At 40.0% G+C, this 7,532-nt stretch overlaps 1 protein-coding gene across 1 annotated transcript in view; it reads left to right on the top strand.

Moving 5' to 3' along the window:
• The window catches only part of Cyyr1 (cysteine and tyrosine rich 1), a 94,520-nt gene that overhangs the window by 77,512 nt on the left and 9,476 nt on the right, over positions 1-7,532 (top strand). The window lies entirely within an intron of this gene.

Below are 7,532 nucleotides of genomic sequence, written 5' to 3'. Positions count from 1 at the left end.
ACAAAAAACAATTCATGTTACATTTGAATAAAGTGTTACTCTCAATCGCCAGTCAGCCAGAATGAAGATAAATAGAAAATTCGCACCCATTCTGTCTACCTGCCAATGAGTTCTGACAAGTAATTATGGAGAAAGTGTGCAATCTGTCTTAATAAACTGGCCTCTGAGGCAGGAGGTATGTGAGTCTCTAGGGAAAGTATAGAAAAAACTTCTTATAGTCCTCATTAAACTAAAAGAATAGCTCCCACAAATATTAAAATCTTCAGCAAAGAGCAGAAGTGTCATTAATAATTTGACAAATACGTATTGAAAATTTGCTAGAACTTCTACATATAAATATATTGAGTGCATGAGATTCTATGAACAAAGCCCTTCACCTTCTATTAGAGACTCCAACAGAGTTTTCTATATCACTTTGTATGTGTACCATACAGGATATAAAAGATGAGCATTTTCATGAACTCACACCAATTGCAGTTACCTGTTCAAACTCTGTATAATATCAGGCCAGGCAAAATTCTGACATAGAGAGCTAGATGATCTCCTGGCTTTTCCCCTTACCAAGGAGCAATTGGGATTTGATAGAAAGGAGCATCATTCTTCTTTGAGAGTATGGTCACTTGCAGTTTCCCCTTTAGCCATATCTATATGAACAGCACTATAGGGAAGGGTTTTCTTTGTTTGTTTCTTTTTCTTTCCTTTCCTTTCTTTTCTTTTCTCTTCTTTTCTTTTCTCCCTTCCTTCCTTCCTTCCTTCCTTCCTTCCTTTCTTTCTTTCTTTCTATTTTTTCTACAGGACATCTGTTTGTAGGCACCATTTTGAAGGCAAGAAATGCTGCCCTCAATTGTTGTCCAGCCTACTGGAACATCAGATAAGGTTCAGTTTTAATAGGTGTGAGTCCCCTCACCTTACTCTTTCACAACTCCAGAGAGTGAGTCTAAGCCGCCTTCTTAGTTACTTGAATCTCTTTCATGGTCCATAAAACAACCAGACTCTAGTCTTTAGAATCCCCTGGAATCACTGATAAATCCATACTGGATGGTATAGAGAGATAGCTCAGTGGCTAAGGGCACTGGCCTCCTAGAGGACCTGGGTTCAAGCCTTAGTACCTACATGGCAGATCACAGCCCTCTGTAAATCCAGTTCCTGGGGAACAAACGTCTTCTTCCAGGCCCCATGGCACTCATTTGTGGCGCAGTCATACATGCAGGCAAAACATAAACAAACATTTTTTTTTAGTATTTTAATATTATCTTGTTTTTTTCTTTTTTTATTAGATGTTTTCTTTATTTACATGTCATATGATATCTCCTTTCCCAGTTTCCACTATGAAAGAAAAAGAAAAAAATAAAATAAAAAACAAAACAAAACAAAACAAAAAAAAACCCTGTTTCTTCCCCCCCTTCCCCTGCTCACCAACCCACCCTCTCGCTTCCTGGCCCTGGCATTCCTATGCCTACACTGGGGCATAGGACCTTCACAGGGCCAAAGGCCTCTCCTGCCCTTGATGACCAACTAGGTCATCCTCTGCTATATATATGCTGTTGGAGCCATTAGTCCCACCATGTGTACTCTTTGGTTGGTGGTTTAGTCCCTAGGATCCCTGAGGGTACTAGTTAGTTCATATTGTTGCTCATCCTAAGGGGCTGAAAACCCTTCAGCTCCTTGGGTCCTTTCTCTAGCTCCTTCATTGGGGACCCTGGGCTCAGTCCAATGGATGGCTGTGAGCCTCTACTTCTGTATTAGTAGGGTACTGTCAGAGCCTCTCAGGAGACAGCTATATCAAGCTCCTGTCAGCCAGCACTTACTGGCATCCAAAATAGTGTCTGGATTTGATGACTGAATATTCCAGGAAGGATTCCCAGGTGGAGCAGTCTCTGGATTCTCTTTCCTTCAGTCTCTGCTCCATACTTTGTCTCTGCAACTCCTTCCATGGGTATTTTGTTCCCCCTTTTAAAAAGGAACAAAGTATCCACACTTTGGTCTTCCTTCATGAGTTTCTTGTGGTTTGTGGATTATACTTTCTGTATAGCTTATGCTCTAAGATCAAAAATTGACAAATGGGACCTCATAAAATTACAAAGCTTCTGTAAGGCAAAAGACACTATCAAAAGGACAAAATGGCAACCAACAATTTGGGAAAAGATCTTTACCAATCCTATATCTGATAGAGGGCTAATATCCAATATATACAAAGAACTTAGGAAGTTAGACTCCAGAAAACCAAATATCCCTATTAAAAAATAGGGTACAGAGCTAAACAAAGAATTCTCAACTGATGAATATCGAATGGCTGAGAAGTACCTAAAGAAATGTTCAACACTGTTAGTCATCAGGGAATTGCAAATCAAAACAACCCTGAGATTCCACCTCACACCAGTCAGAATGGCTAAAATCAAAAACTCAGGTGACAGCAGATGCTGGAGAGGTTGTGGAGAAAGAGGAACACTCCTTTATTGCTGGTGGGATTGCAAGCTGGTACAACCACTCTGGAAATCAGTCTGGCAGTTTCTCTGGAAATTGGACATAGTACTACCAGAGGACCCAGCTATATCACTTCTGGACATATACCCAGAAGATGTTCCAACATGTAATAAGGGCACATGCTCCACCATGTTCATAGCAGCCTTATTTATAATAGCCAGAAACTGGAAACAACCCAGATGTCCCTCAACAGAGGAGTGGATACGGAAATTGTGGTACATCTATACAGTGGATTACTACTCAGCTATTAAAAACAATGAATTTATGAAATTCTTAGGGAAATGGATGCATCTGGATAATATCATCCTGAGTGAGGTTACCCAATCACAAAAGAACACACATGGTATACACTCTCTGATAAGTGGATATTAGCCCAGAAGATGGGAAGAGACAAAGTACAATCCACAAACACTTTTTAAAAGAAAGAAGGCAAAAGAAAGCACTGCCTGCCCCTGCCCTTCTATATGAACACTGAGGATAGCCTATGCTTCTGTAGAAATCTGAGTTTGATTCTCAGAACCCAAGATGAAACTGACTCCTGAGAGCTGTCTTCTGACATCAATATATGCTATGCCATGGTGTGCACATACATACACACACATACCCCCCCACACACATATGCACGCACACACACAAACATGCACATAATAATAATAATAATAAGAATAAGAAGAAGAAGAAGAAGAAGAAGAAGAAGAAGAAAAAGAAGAAGAAGAAGAAGAAGAAGAAGAAGAAGAAGAAGAAGAAGAAGAAGAAGAAGAAGAAGAAGAAGAAGAGGAATAACAAACAATAATAATAATAATAATGATAGATGAAAGAATAACTTTGAATAAAAGTCTTATTTGTTCTTTGTTTGCCATAACTTGATACTGGAAATGTTGTGTATAAAATAATAGTGTTACAATGGACTTCAAGATCAAATGAACACTAACGAGAAACAAAATGAGTACAGTGGTGGCCAAGAAGACATCACCCTGGAAACCAACTTAGTTATGTCAGAATCTTGTATTAATTATACATACATAATTGTTGCTTCAGACAAAATGTGTTGGATGTTGTAATAGTACTTTTTCTATTTCAGTCATACAAACTAAGACCAAGACACATACAAAGGGAAGGGTTTATTTGGTACTTATGGACCTGGATGTTTAAGAATCCATCATGCCATGAAATTATGACAGCAAGAACAGATGAGAATGAGAATTCACAACTTTAGCCACAAATATGAGGCAAAAACAGGGTACAGGCTTTGAAACCTCAAAGTCTTCAGTCAGTGGCACACTTCCTCCAGCAAGACCACATCTCCTGAGCCTCTCAAACAAGGCTACCAACTAGAGACCAGATAATCAAATACCAGAGATGTGGGGTGGGGCATTGTCAGCTCTAAAAGTCAGACCCATTGACTTGTCCAAAATTGAGTTGAGGCCCATCTTAATCTGAACTATAGAAGGATTTCTGGTGGTTAGATAAAAAGAAAGCCAGCAATTTCTACGGGAATTTGTCAGGCAGGCTCCCACCTACCAAAAAGAGTCATTTCCCTCGAGCACAAAGATATATAGCTCACCAGTAAACATATACCTGTGGCACTTATCCACGCTACAATCCTTTCCCTTCTCACCTCTCCCTCTACCCTAAAGTGCCTCCATCTCCTTAGGTTTCCTCCCTCCCCCAGCTATTGCTTCTTCTTCTATCCTGGCTGTTCTCTAAGCTCCTGCTAGTCTCACTATGCTCTTTTTTTTTTTTCTATTCTCTATCCCCTTGATGATCTCTCTTCTCTCACAGATAGCCCGACCATGTCATGCTGGCCATGTTCAGTCTATTTCTTACTTTCTCTGCTCTAGACTCTTCCAAATGCCTCTGGCTGTTCTCTCTCATATCTACAATAAACAACCTTCCTCCTAGCCATATCACGGAGTAGTCCTGTTGTTAGTTAATATGGAGGTGTCACATTCAAACCACCATATGTGTATTGTGTGATGAGGTAGAGAAGTGCATACAGTTTTCTTTAACTTTTACTTTAAGATGGTTTGAGAAAATAGAGATGAAGACAGTTTTTTTTTCTCATAGAGAACTTTAGTTCATGATATTTTGTATTTCAGCAATAAATATATTTAGATAAAATAAAAAGGAAGCTCGTAAATATAGAGCACAGGGAGCGTTATTAGACTCTTGGCTGGTGAGATGGCTTAGTGTGTAAAGAGCTTGAGTTTAATTCTGTCAACTCACATAAAGTTGGAAGGAGATAACTGACTCTGACCTCCATGTATGTGCTGTAGCACACACGTGCTCAAATATACAACATCTATATGTGGTGAAATGTAATAATATGTAATATATAGATTTAGAAATCACTCTGAGTCTGAGAACGACTTGGATCATATACACAAGCAGAGTGGTGTACATTCTTCCTGTTAGAGGCAGTAGATTTGGTGATTAGATTCAAAAATCTTTTCTTCTGTTCCTATTTCCTCAGTGAACTAAGAATGCTGACTTCTCGTAAGAATGAAGAGGGATGCAGACACACTTAAGGTGAAGGAAATTTAAGGAACAATCTCAGATAGCAGAATGTGTGAAATGCCTACATAATATATGCTTTCTGAGCAACACCAATAGCCAACACATCTAAGAAAAGGTCACTGCTTTAAAGTGAGATCAGTCTGCATCACTGTTTTCTTGTCTAGCCACATAAAGCTCCTACATACAAGTTTGGTGTAGTTAAAATGTTGAACTTTAATCAAAGCCTGGGTGCTACCAGGTACTCATGTTTCTAGAAATGTTACATTCAGATCCTGTGCCATGGCAGCCCTAACAAGCTATGCTCAACCACTGGTCCTCAATGGGCCAATTAAACAGACAATAATGGAAAGCAAAACAAGGGTATATATTCATCATGACCACACTGGGAAGAGGAACAAATAAAGGGAGTCAGTGATCTCCCCCACTCACCCACAGTCCATCTTTAAACATCTGACATGAAGCTTAGATTTAAATAAAGTACAAGAACTATACAGTTTAGCAATCCTAGCCAAAGTGTGGTCCCATCTATCACAGACCCACTATGTCTTGGTTATAGTCTCTCCTGCAAGGTGACACTTGTCAGTCACAGTCCTTAGAGACAAGTTTCTCTTCTTGGAGAAATCAAACTTCAGCCTTGTGTTCCCAGCTAGAGATTCCTGGTGGAAGTTCCAATTCCTAGGGGTCCATGTCCTGATAACCTGATAGCCTAAGGAGACTCACAGTATCTCTCTTTAGTCATCCCTCCAACCATGGTTTCCATAGGGACAGAATGATGTAAACAGATGCAAAGGAGCAATTTGAAGAATAGTAGATAAATAGCTGATGACAAAGGGCAGGAAAACAGAGAGGGGAGGCATAAATTTAATTGTTTTCTTCATTTTGCATTCAATATGTTGGGAATAAACATAAAGACCAAGCTTAGTGCAATGAGTAGTCTAGAAAAATAAAAAGCAGAAATCCTATTTTAAAGATAAAAGATTTCAAAATACAATTGGTAATGACAAGCAAGAAAGGATAATGAAAAGTATAAATGTCTTAGGGATGTCAGGCAGGCTCACGTGGACCAGGAAAGGGATGTCAGGCAGCCTCATGTGGACCAGGATAGGGATATCAGGCAGGCTCACATGGGCCAGAAGTGATAGCAGATGTCTGGGTGGAAAGATAACTGTGGCTCTCAACTAAGTCTTCAGTGAACACATATTTGAACAGGAATGGTTACAGTTATCTACAAGATATAGAAATAGAATCTTATGGACCTTTAAAAAGAAAATAGAGAATGGTTTGAAGAATGTCTTTAACATCACATATCAAATGCATATCCTGGCCCTGAAGACTGTAAGATGCAGGAGAAAAATAACTCTGGTTTGATAGTGTGACAGAAAATCTCATCTTTGTAGTGTGGGGGATCAGATTTTCTTTAAAGTTATTGTCATCATCATCATCATCATCATCATGTGATATTTGTGGGTGATGTGTGTCTCAGAGCACGTATGGAGGCTAGAGAACAACTCCTTGCAACCGATTCTCTTCCCCTTACTTTTTTGCAGGTTCTGGGTTTCAAACTTAGTTGCTAGGTTCATGGAGCAACCACCTTTATCTCCTTGAGCACTTTGCCAATGCAAAAATCAAAATTGTAATTAGACACAAGAATGAAATACACTCTTGTGTATTGTTCACAACCATCCCCTAGGATAGCAGTCTTACATTCCACTTCCTTCCCCAAACTCAAGACCTCCTCTGAGCCCACAGCAGATACATTCTCCATGGCTCATATTTCTATGAGAGATATTCAAAATCAGGGCCATGAGGAGGCAGTAGTTGATAAAGAGCTTGCTGTTTAGGTAAAAGAACCTAAGCTGAATCCCTAGCAGTCAGGTAAAAGCCAGGCATGGTTGCACGTGTTTGTGATCCTAGGCTCCCTGGGACTTGCTGGCCAACTGCCCTAGCCCGATCAATGGTGAACTACTAGTGTCTGTGCCATCTGTCTCAGTGACTGGTGAAGAGACACTTTTTTGTTTGATCTACGCACACATGCATGCATCCTCAAACCACAAAAGAGACACAGAAAAGAAGGCATCCATTCCTGAGCTGAGGGGGATGAAGAAACAGAAGAAAGACACCTAGGACTGTTCTAAGCCAGGCTTTGTTTTCCACTGAGCTGAGCACAATGGGGAGCAGGGGGCTAGGTATACGAGGTATGCAAAGCCCTCCTGAATTACAACTCTAAAATGAAAGCTGTCCTAGGAGATTGTCCTTCTAATTAAAGGATTCAGGATATGATCTGACTTGTCCTGACGTTATCAAAGAGGAAGGGGAATATAAGATTCTAATATGTCTTGGAATCTGTACTGTGTCAGAGGGTGGGATAGAGGGAATCCTGCTAGCCATTCTGGAGCTTTGTGTAAACTTTCTGCTCTGGGTGGGGCTCAAGAGGACAAAGTAGAGGAGAGTTTGTAGCAACAGTACTAAAAATTGTGTGCAAAAAGAAGTTCGAACAAGTACATAAATTGCATATGTAAAATGCCACACAC

The sequence above is a fragment of the Mastomys coucha genome, unplaced genomic scaffold (genome assembly GCF_008632895.1).
Source record: "Mastomys coucha isolate ucsf_1 unplaced genomic scaffold, UCSF_Mcou_1 pScaffold12, whole genome shotgun sequence".
NCBI lineage: Eukaryota > Metazoa > Chordata > Mammalia > Rodentia > Muridae > Mastomys > Mastomys coucha.
The sequence above is the reverse complement of the archived record's forward strand: the minus strand, read 5'-3'. Positions and strand labels throughout refer to the sequence as shown.